A 14,897-nucleotide genomic window follows, 5' to 3' on the forward strand; every position below is an offset into this window, starting at 1 on the left:
GACCTGGAAGACAAAAGCAAAAACATCAACGAGACACCGGAAACAGGACAGAGACACAGAACAGGAACAAGGACCAACAGAAAGACAGGACCTGATAAAGAACAGGGAACGCAGACAGGCAGACAGAGAAAGGAGACACAGAGGGGACAGAAAACGGAGGAACAACAGGGTGAGGAGTGAACACAGGAGACACCGAGGGACGAGGAGCAAAGACAGGAGGGAAAAAGGGACCAGAAGGGAACGAAGGAGACACAGAGGGACGAGGAGCAGAAACAGGCGGGACGGAGGGAAAGGGAGGAGGAACCAGGGGAGCCCGAAGGAACCCAGGCGGGCGACGGGCAGCGGCCGGAGGGGCCGCAGGCGAGAGGGAGGAGGGAGCAGGAGGGGACCACCCAGGGGCCAAGGGAACGGGACGAGGGAGTGACGGAGGGGACACAGAGGGAGCAGGAGGGAACACCGGTGCAGGCAGGCAGGAGGGGGAAGCCGCGGCAGGCGGAGGCGGAGCCGGGGAAGGCGCCGTCCGACGCCCAGCCGGAGCAGGGGGGCCCGGAGGCGGCCGACACGGAGCCGGAGGCGGGACCGAGGACCGGCACCGAGGAACCAGGGGGGGACCCGGAGGCGACCGCCGACCCCGAGCCGGAGGACCCGCAGGCAGCCACCGAGCCACCGCCAGGGGCCGAACGGGCGAGCCAGGGGGCAGGGCGGACGGGACCCGGGCCCGATGCCTGTGTCCTCGTCCCTTGCGGGACACTGAAAGGCAGGGTCCCGGGGGGTGTCGGCCTTGTCAGGGCAAGGGCGAAGGAGTCATTAGGGCTGGGGGAACTAGAGGCAGGGCCTCTGATGAGGCAGCAGGCGCGGCCGCAGGCGGTGCAGCCGGAGCCGCGGGCGTGGCTGCAGGCGGTGCAGCCGGAGCCGGGGACAGGACTGGCTGGAAGGGAGAGCCGGACAGATCAGGAGGGGGCGCCTCGGTAGGTGCCTCGGCCGTGCGGCCAGTAGGAGGCGCCACGGGCAGAGCGGCTTCCTCCGCTGCAGGCGGAGGCGAAGCCAGGCCCTCGGGCGGAGCTGCAGCGGGCACCCTCAGTTGTCGGCCAGCAGGGGGCGCCGCCATCACGCGGCGAGCAGGGGGCGCATCCGCGGCCACCGCCATCAAGCGGTCAGCAGGGGGTGCATCCACGGCCACCTCGGGCAGTACCGCAGACAGAGCGGTGGCAGCTGCAGGAAGTGGTGCAGCTGGAGCTGCGGGCAGGACGGGAACAGGCGGGTCAGGAACAGGCAGGTCCGGAGCAGGTTGGACCGATGAGCAGGGCTGGACTGGCAGACCAGCGGCCTCAGGCAGGGCCGCGGGCAGAGTGGCGGCCTCAGGCGGGGCCGCGGGCAGGACAGGAACGGCGGCCTCAGGCGTGTGGCCAGCAGGGGGCGCCTTGACGGGTGCCGTCGTCACGTGGTCAACAGGGGCCGCCTGGGCAGGAGCCTCGGGCGTGCGGCCAGCAGGGGGCGCCTCTGCGGGCACCTCGGGCGTGCGGCCAGCAGGGGGCGCCTCTGCGGGCACCTCGGGCGTGCGGCCAGCAGGGGGCGCCTCTGCGGGCGCCGCCGTCACGTGGTCAGCAGGGGGCGCCTCGGTAGGCGCCGCCGACACGTGGCCAGCAGGGGGCGCCTCGAAGGGCGCTGTGGGCGTGCAGTCCGCTGCAGGGATAAGGCTGGACAGGCGTCGCCGCGGGCAGTGCGGCAGCAGCAGCAGCAGGCGGTGCCGCGGGCAGAGCGGCGGCAGTAGCAGCTGGTGCTGCAGGTGGTGCCGTGGGCAGAGCGGCGTCAGCAGCAGCAGGTGGTGCCGCGGGCAGAGCGGCGGAAGCTGCAGCAGGCGGTGCCGCGGGCAGTGCGGCAGCAGCAGCAGGCGGTGCCGCGGGCAGAGCGGCGGCAGTAGCAGCTGGTGCTGCAGGTGGTGCCGTGGGCAGAGCGGCGTCAGCAGCAGCAGGTGGTGCCGTGGGCAGAGCGGCGTCAGCAGCAGCAGGCGGTGCCGCGGGTCCCTTTAAGGACCAGGCCAGTACCCGGAAAGGGGCGTAGGGCTGGTGCAGGTTGCGGCTGTGCCGCGGTAGAGGTGACGTCGGGTGACGGCTTGGTTACCGGCTCGGTTACCTGCGTCGGTCTCTTCCGCAACCAGAGCAGCTGCCTCAGTTTACTTGCCAACCTCTCCAACTCATCCAATGGAGAAGTTGGGGCGAAGGCAGCAAAGTCTACCCGAAGCTGTTCAACAAGCTGGGCAGCCTCTGGAGAGTCCCGCACAGCCGGATCCTCTACCACTCTCCAGTACAGCTCCTGGAGGGTAAAGTATTGGCTGGCGAGGGATGGAACAGGCGAAGCAGCAACAGGTAGGCAGGTTTCCAGACACCCGACGGAGGGAGAAACGATGAGCGAAGTTGCACCTATGACGATCGCCGGTAAGTCGTCAGGTTTTCTCTCTCGCTTCTTCTTTTTTCTCCGAGCCTTGGCTATCGGTGGAGGTTGGGAGCTGTCGGAGAGCTCTCGTGGTGGGTCATTAGACCGCTGACTGTCAGACCGGGTCGGCTTCACCCGTTGATTAGTCACCCTCTCCCGTAGCTTTCGGAGATTGAAGTGCACGTCCTCTGCGAGATGCGCGTCTTCTTCCAGGGACATCTTCTCCAGGATGTCCCGGCTTTGGTAGACCAGAGCCCGAGCTCCGGGATCCTCACGAATCTCGGGTTGGGCTAACCAATATAGGACCTCATTCACCAGGCCGACATAGTCATCATCGGCCAGGGGGGGTACCTTCTCTCGGAGATCCGTCATTCTGTCGTGACTGGCAGGCGGGCGAGCAGGAAAGCAGGCGAGCTGAGCCGAGAAGTCGGACAAACAGGGTTTTAATAGGAACGGGATGGCTGACAGGCACGAACATCGAGACAATACAATGACGGATCTGGGGAAGACTGACTCAGACGAGGACTAAATACAAAAGACAAGCTAGACATATCAGGACTCAGGTGATCACAATCAGGGCTGAACACGAGGTAACGAGGTGGGCGTGGCACACATCAGGAGCGGATCATGATAATAACCATGTAACTACTAAGTATCGAGTGACGTCATGATTTCAAACCAGCATGTGACAGGGGGAACATGGAGGAACTGAATTTTCCATAACACCGGCAGAACTGTGATTGAGGTGTTGAAGTTTTATTTTTCTTAATGATAATATAAATTGTTATTCTGATGTTCCCTGCTCACATACCACAGCAGTGAGGTTTGTTTCCATTTCTCTATGTATTAAAGATTAAAAGAGCCAGCTCACAGGGTTGCCAACTTTGGTCATTCGCATATACTCCAGAATGTTACGAAGAGTGATCAGATGAATGGCAATTACAGTGGTACCTCAGAACTCCGGATCGAATCCTAAAAAGTTCGAGTTCTGATCGAATTTTCCCCATAAGAAATAATGGAAAAGCAGTTAATTGGTTCCCGGCCCCAAAAATTTACACCGAAACATGTTTTTTTTAGCATTTAAACACAAAATGAACCGGATAAAACAAGAAGAGCATATACTGTACTAAACACATCTAAGCACATTTATCAAAACTGTAATTTGTAAAGTAAGAAAATAAATGTATCCAAACAATGTGTCCTGCCCCGATTGGCAGCTCCTTCCGTGTGCCACACCACCTCCTTAACCCCGTGTGGAATCCCCGTGTGATCAACTGTTTCTTGTCCTTAGTTCTCTGTATTTCGTCCGCATTTCAGTTTGTTTCCCCAGTCCGGTCATTGTATTATCCGTCTGCGTTTTGCCTGCCTTACCTGTAATTAACCCACGTATTCCCCGATGCCCTGACGTCTGCGCCTTTGTCTCCATTCTGTTCCCGCTTTGCACGACAATATTATTATAATAAAATGTATTAATGGTTTATTGTTAATATTAAAATAATGAATAAGAAATCTTTATTTTTAAATGTATTTTATTATATAATAATAATTACTGTTACTGTCTATCATTGTCTAAATGTATTTTTACTGTCTAAATATATGTATTCAACTAGTGTAAACATGCACGATGCTATCACAATGAATGCGAGGCTGAGACTGAAGCTTTACCCTTTGTTTCCGCTGAGAGATGTGCATGTACGTGCATGACTCATTGCCCCGCACGTACAAGATCTTACCGAGTCAGTTTGGCGTGAGTGTTTCAGATTCCACTAGTCCTGTGGTAGTCACTCCGCCGGCTTTCAGCCCCACCCACTCGGGTTTCAGTGGCAACCAGAGGGGGCGCAGTTGTAGAGGCCCCGGCAGGTTTCCTTCTCATTCCACACCATCGGTTAATGCCCCTGTCTCTTCCCAAGATTTCTGATAACTGCTCGAATGCTTTGTGGAATGTTCCCTTGTTAGTGGCGGTTAATCTAAAAGGTAATTGGCTACAGGCAACCCTGGATACCGGGGCATCGATCTCGGCAGTACATTGACATGGCAGTATATTAAATATACATAATTTATCCACCCCTGATGATCTGGTTTCTCACTATAACAATAGTCTCAATACTGTTCTCAACTCTTTAGCTCCTATGAAAACCAGGTCTATTTCCTTTTCTGTTTCTGCACCCTGGTTTACTCCTGAATTAAGGCTTCTTAAAGCCAAAGGTCGACAACTTGAGCGTCTACATAAGAAAACTGGTCGAGAGATGTACAATAATCATATTTCACATTATAAGGGTTGTATTGCTCAAACTAAATCCAGTTACTACTCTAGTATCATATGTTCAAATGAAGGAAACATTAAGTCTTTGTTTACACTGCTTAACACTATTATTAAGCCTCCAGACTCCCTACCCTCTCACCTGTATTCTGTTCAATTCTGTAATTCCTTAATGTCATTTTTAAATGAGAAAATACACAAGATCCACCAGCATTTGGGCTCACACACCTCTTCCAGTACCTCCTCTGATATCAACCCGTTTTCATATACATTTTCTGCTTTCCAGCTTCCTTCTGACTTGCACATCTCAGACCTTATCTCTAAGTCAAAATCTTCTACCTGTCAATTAGATCCCCTTCCTACTGTTCTGGTTAAAGACTGCCTCCCCTCTCTGCTTCCCCTTATTTCTGCTATTATTCACTCTTCACTTACCACTGGAATCTCTTTTAAAACCGCTGCTATCACCCCAATTTTGAAAAAAAAAAACAGGTCTTGATCCTAACAACTTTAATAATTACCGCCCTATTTCTAACTTACCTTACCTCTCCAAAATTCTTGAAAAAATAGTAGCCTCACAAATTAACTCGTACCTAACTCAAAATAACCTGTATGAACAATTCCAGTCTGGTTTCTGCCCCCTACATAGCACTGAAACTGGCCTTATTAAAATCACCAATGACCTCCTCATGGCAGCTGACGCCAGTTTACTTACCATTTTAATTCTACTTGATCTGAGTTCGGCCTTTGACACTGTATCTCATTCCGTTCTTCTCAATAGATTAACCCTATGGAGTGAACCAGGGGCCCCTTGCATGGGGGGGCATTTCTTCCCTCTTTGGAATAATTACCTTATAACTTCAGATATAAAAGTCACAGACACATGCCTGATACCTAAAATCAAAGCTGACCCCTTTAAAATTGATTGTAGGAAGTTCAATAACGAAATGAATAACCTGTGTATAATTTATGGACAGGCAAATATAACAAAAACAGCTGGAAAAATACAAAAACCTGTCTTTGTGTCTTGGATTTTTGTAAATATTTCAAAAACTACATGATGGACTAGGTCCAATTTTAAAAATCTGGTTCCCAAACTTGTTTTCTACATGTGTGCCCAATTTCATATCATTTGATGCAGGCCAACAGGTTTTACGGAGGAAAGAGCAAATGGTGCAACTGGGAGCCTTTCCTATCCAAAACCTAACCTAAACTAATCTGAAACCTATCCAAAATGGCAATAGTGTAACTAGCAGTGTTTTTTGGGGTAGCAACTTTCTTTCTAAATGCATTACCACTTATAGGTCATAAGTAACAATTTGTCACACATCATCACCACACATTTGTAGGAAAATCTATATTTTATTCACACGACTTGTGCCAAACCTATCCAAAACCTATCAAAACTGGCCACAGTGTAACTAGCAGTGTTTTTTTGGGGTAGCGTCTTTCTTTCTAAATGCATTACCACTTATGGGTCATAAGTAACATTTTGTCACACATCACCACACATTTGTAGGAAAATCTATATTTTATTCACAAGACTTGTGCCAAACCTATCCAAAACCTATCCAAAATGGCCACAGTGTAACTAGCAGTGTTTTGGGATAGCGTCTTTTTTTTCTAAATGCATTACCACTTATGGGTCATAAGAAACATTTTGTTTCTAACCCTAACCCTGCATAACTGTGCCCAAACAAAGCCCGACAAGTGCCCCGCATAACTGTGCCCAAACAAAGCCCGACAAGTGCCCCGCATAACTTTGCCCAAACAAAGCCGACAAGTGCCCCGCATAACTTTGCCCAAACAAAGCCTACAAGTACCGTACATAATGTTGCCCAAACAAAGCCGACAAGTACTGTACATAACTTTGCTCAAACAAGGCCGACAAGTGCCCCGCATAACTTTGCCCAAACAAAGCCCCGCGTAACTTTGTCCAAGTGAAAGCCAAAAGCGCTGCATTACTTTGCACACTTCAAAGCTTGACAAAGGCGATGCGGAACTTTTCCCAATGTACCACAATACAAGTGTTACCAAAGCAAATGTTAATTGTAATTTGCTGAATCACGGAATTATAAAAATCTATAGAATAAAAGAGTAAAATGTAAACTGTAAATAAATGTACTTATGTCGAGCGTTGCATCCTCTCCGCGCAGAAAAGTGCGAATCAATGGATAAAAGCGACACTTTCTTCCCCCGAACCACTCTTCAAAATCATCTTCTGTGCTTTCTCAACAGTGAAAGTCATCCAAGCCATTTTTCTTCAGTCAAAAAAGTTGTTGTCCGAAAATAACTGGGTAAACTCACGGAGACTACGTGCGCAATGCGTACTCGAGACACTCCCACAAATACTGCACCTGCAGAGAATAATTTGCGCATTCATGTCCCCAGCGCGAAAAGCAATGCCCAATCAGCACATCCCATACCATTTTGCAAACCTTAGACACATCTCTATTGGATGAAGCAAATGACACTGTAATTTGATGTTCATGTAAAAAGTTTATTATGGTTGTAGTAGGGTGAACACAGAAGGTGTGTTGGAGACCACTAGGGGGAGCTAGAGTGTGTGACACGCAGGTAATAAAAAGTTTTACAAAACGTATTCCCCTCGCTTTGAGTCTACATCATTTCACCAAGCTAATATATTACACAATTGGCGACGAGGATTAAAACAGGAGACGCCGAGAGTTGCGTGTGCACAAGAGTCACGCAGCAGTTTAGCAAGACGGAGCTGAACAAAGTGAAAAAGCCCGCTCAGCCAGGAGCAGTGAACGGGAAAAGTTGAAGATGGCGGCTGTCATAGGTTTGGTGAGCCCATTTAACGGTGAATCCCAGTCGTGGGAAGAATACAATGAAATGCTAGAATTTTTCTTTGAGGCTAATGGCATAACAGACGCTGATAGGAAGAAGGCTGTCTTGTTGAGTGGCGTGGGGGCGACTACGTATGGCTTGTTACGGAGTTTGCTTAGCCCAGTAGCGCCTAAAGATAGGTCCTATGAGCAGTTGACACAGATTTTGAGGGCTCATTTCAACCCGAAACCAAGCGAAATTGTGCAGCGGTTTAAATTTAACTCTCGCATAAGGCAGAAGGGTGAGTCCATTTCGAGTTATGTGGCTGAATTGAGGAAACTGGCGCAACATTGTGAATATGGAGACGCCCTATCGCAGATGCTGAGGGACAGATTAGTGTGTGGAGTGAATGATGACAGGATCCAGCGACGTCTTTTGTCGGAAGTAGACCTGACGTTTGACAAGGCGCTAAAATTGTGCCAGGCCATGGAGTCTGCGTCGAACGACGTGAAGGATTTACAGGGCATGCTGGTAGTTGATCCGACTCACTCGCTGCGGGGTGCAAAAGGGCCGGGAGCTGTCCTGAAGTTGTCAGCGGAACCGGGGCAACGCAGAGTTCTTAGTTGTTATAGGTGCACTGGCAATCACGCTGCAAGCAAGTGTAAATTTACTACAGAGCTGTGTCATAAATGTGGCAAGTGGGGGCACATTAAGAAAGCCTGCAGGTCGCGGGTGAGCCCTGCAGATGGACAGAAGGCGGTACACCATGGTCCTCAGCGTGAGAGACGAGGGCCGGGAAAGGGTAGACCTACGCATCTGCTTAGAGAGGAGGGGGAGAGCGACAAAGAGGACCCTAATGACATTAACACGATTTATGTGGTGGCACAGGAACTACCTAAGGTTGCTCCCATCACTTGCAAGGTAAAAATAAATGGAATGCAGGTCACGTTTGAAGTTGACACTGGTTGTGGAGTGACAATATTAAGCGGACAACAATATTCACAGCTGTGGAAGAAAACAGACATTCCAGAATTGAAACCATGCTCACTTACCTTAAAGACATATACAGGAGAGAAGTTGGGGGTGCTAGGAATGGCTCAAGTGGAGGTGCAGAATCAGAGCACTAGGAAAGTGTTGCCTGTGGTGGTCGTAGAAGGAGCAGGACCAAACCTGTTGGGGCGTAGCTGGTTACAGGAGCTCGCTATGGTAAATCAGTGGGTTAACAAAGTGGGAACTGGACTCATACTGCAGCTGGAAGAAGTGCTGAAACAACATGCTGAGTTATTTAAAGAGGGCTTGGGGAAACTGAAAGGCACAACAGCTAGAATTTATGTGGACCATGATGCACAACCGCGATTCTACAAACCCAGGCCGGTGCCATATGCGGTAAAGCCACTGGTAGAGAGAGAGCTACAGAGACTGCTGGATGACCAGATCATAGAACCAGTACAGTTTGCAGAGTGGGCAGCACCAATTGTGCCTGTAAGGAAACCAGATGGATGAATTAGAATATGCGGGGATTATAAGCTAACCATCAACAGAGCATCAAAAGTGGAACAGTATCCAATTCCCAAGGTCGAGGACTTACTCGCACAATTATCTGGAGGACAGTATTTCACAAAGCTGGATTTGAGCCATGCCTACCAGCAGGTGGTGTTAGAAGAGGAATCTAGGAAATATGTGACGATCAACACACATAAAGGCCTCTATACATACACCAGACTACCATTCGGGGTGGCATCCAGTCCTGCAATATTCCAAAGGACAATGGAAAGCATCCTTAGGGATATTCCAAATGTTGCAGTATACCTGGATGATATCTTGGTGACAGGACCAGGTAAACAGGAGCACCTGCAGAACTTGGAGGAGGTACTCACCAGGCTGGAACAAAGCGGGTTGAGGTTGAAAAGGAGCAAGTGTGAGTTCATGGGGAAAGAAGTGGTGTTTTTGGGACACAAAATAAATGCCACAGGGCTACACCCTCTACGCGAGAAGGTGGAAGCCATAGCAGGTGCCCAGGTCCCACGCAACGTTAGTGAATTGAAGGCTTATCTGGGGTTGTTAAATTATTACCACAGGTTCTTGCCAAATCTCTCCACACAGCTTGCGCCTCTCCATCTGCTATTAAGGAAAGATGAAAAGTGGTTGTGGGGTCCCGAGCAACAGAAAGCTTTAGAGGATTCAAAAACCCTAATGCAATCAAGTGCGGTGTTGGTGCACTACGATTCAAACAAACCCCTTATCCTGGCTTGTGACGCATCGCCCTACGGAGTAGTGGCAGTAGTCTCCCATCAGATGACAGATGGATCCGAGAGGCCTATAAGTTTTGTGTCACGAACGCTGAGTGCAGCTGAGAAGAACTACTCTCAGCTGGATAAAGAGGGGTTGGCTGTGGTTTTTGGGGTGAAGAAATTTCACAGTTATTTGTATGGAAGGCACTTCAAAATTGTGACAGACCACAAACCCCTACTGTCACTATTCAGTGAAATGAAAGCTGTACCACTGATGGCCTCCCCACGGGTCCAACGGTGGGCAATTACGCTTGGAGCGTATGATTACACCATTGTGTACAAGAGGGGTAAAAACCATTTAAATGCAGATGCCCTGAGTAGACTGCCATTGACAATGGGAAGAGAGAACTCACCAGAGGAGGAAGAGAGGGTGTTGTTGGCCGCACTCAATTTGTTCAACTTAAATCATTTACATCCCAGCCCTCTCCAGTTACCACTGGTGAGCCCCAGGGCTCTGTCCTGGGGCCCCTTCTTTTCATTATTTATCTCATCCCTATTGGACATATTTTTCTTAAATACAACATACATTTTCATTGCTACACAGATGATACCCAGCTCTATCTTTCTAGTAAACCCAATTCCACCCTCTCACCCTCTTCCTTTACTGATTGCACTGATGAGTTAAAATTCTTCTAATTTCCTAAAACTTAACAGTGAAAAAACAGAATTTCTTCTGATTTGTACAAAATCAACATTTTCTAAAGCTGACAGTTTTTCAATCACAATCGATAACTCTTGTCTCCCCCTCCCCTCAGGTTAAGAGTCTGGGTGTCATCCTCGCTAGCACATTATGCTTTCAATCTCATATTAACAATATCACTCGGTCCGCATATTTCCATCTCCGTAATATTAATCGTCTCCATCCTATCCCTCACCCCCCATACCACCGCTGTCCTTGTTCACAGTTTAGTCATGTCACGACTGGACTACTGCAATTCCCTTCTGTTTGGTCTGACCAACAAATCCCTCCATAAGCTTCAATTACTTCAAAATTCTGCTGCTCGTATTATTACTAAAACCCCTTCTATACATCATAGCTGCACTGGCTCCCAGTACATTTACGCATTAATTTCAAAATCCTCCTCTATACGTTTAAGGCCATCCACAACCTCGCTCCTCCATACCTGTCTGATCTTATTCACATTGCTACTCCTTCTCGTTCCCTCAGGTCTTCCTCCTCTATTCATCTCATCGTCCCTTCTGCCCGCCTTGTCACTATGGGAAGCAGGGCATTCTGTTGCTCTGCTCCCAAACTCTGGAACTCCTTACCAAACGACATTAGAAACATAAATTCTTTTTCTCTTTTTAAATCAAAACTCAAAACACATCTGTTTAAAAGTGCCTTGTCTCTGTGAATTCTTTTAGCTTTTTATACTTTTAAAAATTATTATTTTTTTTTAATTCTGATTGTTCTTCATTGTATAATTGTGTAAGGTGTCCTTGTGTGCTCTGAAAGGCGCCTTTAAAATAAAATGTATTATTATTATTAATATTACACCAAAGAGTCCTCGCGCTCTGTGGTCTCGCCCATAAGGTGCGACCATGGGTGGCTCCACTGTTAACCCTGGCGGATTCTGGTCCATGCTCCCCGCAGGGCATTCTGTGGATGTCGTTCTCGTTCAGGGGCAAATCCTTCTACCACCGGTTTGTAGTCATTCCTGGCCTGACTTCTCCTGTCATCCTTGGTATGGATTTTATGATCAGAGCCTCACTGAGTATCCACGTTCCGTCCCGTTCTGTTACATTCGGCGAGGGTGTGAGCACACCTGCTTCAGAAGAGGAGGCATTTGCCGTGGGCGTTGAAAACCTAGGGGATGCTGAGGTTTTGGACGGTCCCGTTGTGGCCCCTCTGTCACTTTCCCCAGGGCCGGAGTGTAGCGTGCCAGATATCGACAACACTGAAGTGACAGGTTTGCTTAGGGAGTTTGCTGACCTGTTCTCAGGCCGGCTTGGGCACACTGACTTAGTGGAGTATGTCATTGAGATGACTTAGGAGAAGCCTATTAACCTCCCCCCATATTGCACTTCACCGGCAAAATGTGCAATCATTGAAGGGCAGATCGAGAAGGTGCTCCATGACAAAGTAATTGAACCATGTTCTAGTCCCTGGGCTTTTCCCATTGTCATTGTACAGAAGCCTAATGGTGAGGCCCGTTTCTGTGTGGATTATAGGAAGCTGAACGACGTTACGGTAAAAGACTCGTTCCCGCTCCCAAGAATTGATGAGACACTTGATTTCCTTGTGCGTGGCAGGTTCATCTCCACCTTGGACCTATCCAGAGGCTATTGGCAAGTAACTGTGGCCCCTGACTCTCGACCCAAGACAGCATCTGTGTCCCATTGTGGCCTGTTACAGTTTAGGGTTCTCCCTTTTGGTCTGTGTAACGCCCCAGCCACCTTTCAGCCGCCGATGCAGTCTGTTTTAGCTGGACTGATGTATAAAATCTGCGCGGTCTACTTAGACGACATTGTGGTGGTGTCACCCTCCCTGGAGGATCATCTCAAGGATTTTAGGGCTGTGTTTACCTGGTTGCGTGATGCATGGCTGATGCTAAAGGGGGACAAGTGCCAGTTCCTGAGGGAGGAGTTACTCTTCCTAGGTTACAAGATCTCTAAAGGGGGACTGAGCCCAAACCCTGAAAAAGTCAGGGCCATAGCAGAATTCCCCACTCCTAGTCCGTCAGTTCCTTGGCCTGGCTGGCTACTACCGGAAGTTCATTAGTCAGTTCTCTAGTATTGCGGAACCATTGATTGCTTTGACCCGGGATGGGATAGAGTTTAAGTGGGATGTGTCTTGCCAGAGGGCATTGGAGGAGTTGAGGACGCAACTTACCTCATCCCCCATACTGCTGTTCCCTGATTTTGCAAAACCATTCTTCCTCCACATGGATGCATGTAACACTGGCCTAGGGGCAGTGCTCATGCAACGTGAGTCATTAGGCAGGAAGATAGCAGTTGCGTTCGCCAGCCGTACCCTGCATAAGGCCGAGCGGAAGTACTTGACCTCTGACAGAGTGTTTAGCTGTCATTTGGGTGCTAGAGTATTTCCGGCCATATGTGGAGGGGTCTTTAGTTACAGTTTATTCGGATCACAGCAGTCTGCAGTGGTTGATGTCACGACCAGACCCCACAAGGTGGTGTTTGCAACTCCAGGAATTTGATTTCAGGGTCGTGTTTAAACCTGGGAGAGCGAACAAGGTCCCAGATGCGCTGTCACGTAACCCTTTACCCGACGTGGAATACCCTGACCTCCCGCCAGAGCACAGTCTATTGGGTGCTTTGAACCTAAGATCCCAACCACAGGTCTTGCTGGAGGACCGGGATCAGCTCAGGACCTTCCAGGCCGAGGACCCAATTATAATGAAAATTTTACATTTGGTGGGCCTGGATAATGCAGCCAATGAGAAACTGAGAGAAAAGTTCTCTGTTCAGGACGGACTACCATGACACTAGGAGTCTGAACCCACTTCGTCTGTCCAGGTCTTTTTGCTTGTATATCCCTACTAAGCTTCGCTCCATGTTACTGGCGTATTTTCATGACCACCCTATTGCTGGTCATCTGGATATAGCTAAAACCTTTCACTGGTCACAAACCCATGTTTTTTGGCCAAGGTTAAGGCGTATGTGAAATCTTGCACAGTGTGTCACGGCCGTGGGAGTATACAGGGGTAGACTTTGTGGGCCCCCTTCCTCGGACTGCACAGGGTAATGCCCACATTTTGGTGTTTGTAGATTATTTTACGAAATGGGTTGAAATCTGTGCAGTACGGGAGGCAACTGCGGTGGTGGTGGCTGACAAGTTCATGGAGAATATTGTGGCACGACATGAAGCGACAACCTATCTAATTTCGAACAGAGGGACCCCTTTCGTGAACACTGTTTTTGACTCACTGCTGAGGAGCCTTGGTACAGAGCTTCGGCTTACTACCACGTACCACCCTCAGATAAACATGACTGAGAGGGTGAATTGGACATTAACCCTTAGGAGTCGGCGGACCCGCCGGCGGGGACACTTGCATTTTTTTCTGGTAACCGTGAAAAGAACTTAAAATGCGTCGTCATGTTTGATCATACACGTAAGTGTAGTACATCATTTTAATCTGTAAATGGTCTACTTTTATTCATGTATACTCACAATATCCACGAAACATTGTGCTTTTGTAAAATAAAGAAAATAAACCGGGTGCGCTTTCAGCTGTCTCAGTCTCCGCGAAAATCTTTTTGAAACACGTCACTAAAATGAACTGAAACTCCGCGAATACTGCACAGACAGACATGAGAAATATATCTATAGAAAGCTTAAAGTGTCTACTTTTAAATAAAGCAATTTAAATTAAAAATAAATATTTTCAGTTTATGTAATTCATGTGAAACCAAGGAGAGGCACAGAATTTCTGTCGCACTTCATTATCTGCTAATGACCCGAGGCAGGGCACGCCCACAGCCATTCACACGGAAAACAGTCCGGGCAGCAAGCGTATAAGGCCACGCCCCCCGGCTTAAAAACACATACAGTCTAATGTTGCGTTCGTTTTTCTCTCGGATCTCGGAAACTCGGAGTTGAGTGACATTATGGTGCGTTCGACTATTTCTCTCCAAGTCGGAACTCGGATGAAAACGTCACGAAACGTCAAGAAAAACGTCGCTTCCCGTCGGAAACAAGCCTCTTTTATGACGTTGAAGTCGGACAAGATTTGCCCCAAGAGCCTGTCAGCCAATCAAAAAAAAAGAAAGGGTGTACACAATAGCCAATCAGAAAATAGTACTATTGTATCTGGGTAAAATACAACACAACAACCAATGAAAAGGCATCCTGTGGAATGTCACTCTTGCCTGTCTTCAAAACTTGACAGCCCTGGGGTAAGTTATTAAGTCTTATATAACTCTTATTTTGATAATATTAAACTAATATTAGTAAATATTAGCAAATATATATTGCTAATATATATTTGGCTCCGTTTTGATTAGCCTATAATACTGCTATCGGTAATGTTATTTAGCACAAACATTTCGGGTGTAAATGTTTGAGATGCTAACATTTTTTTATTTATTTGTTTTTAGGAATGTGTCTGCATCACCCTTGCCTTCACCAGCACCTCACATCGGGACATGCATGCTAAATAAAC

Source organism: Paramormyrops kingsleyae, chromosome 1 (assembly GCF_048594095.1).
Source record: "Paramormyrops kingsleyae isolate MSU_618 chromosome 1, PKINGS_0.4, whole genome shotgun sequence".
NCBI classification, from domain to species: Eukaryota; Metazoa; Chordata; class Actinopteri; order Osteoglossiformes; family Mormyridae; genus Paramormyrops; species Paramormyrops kingsleyae.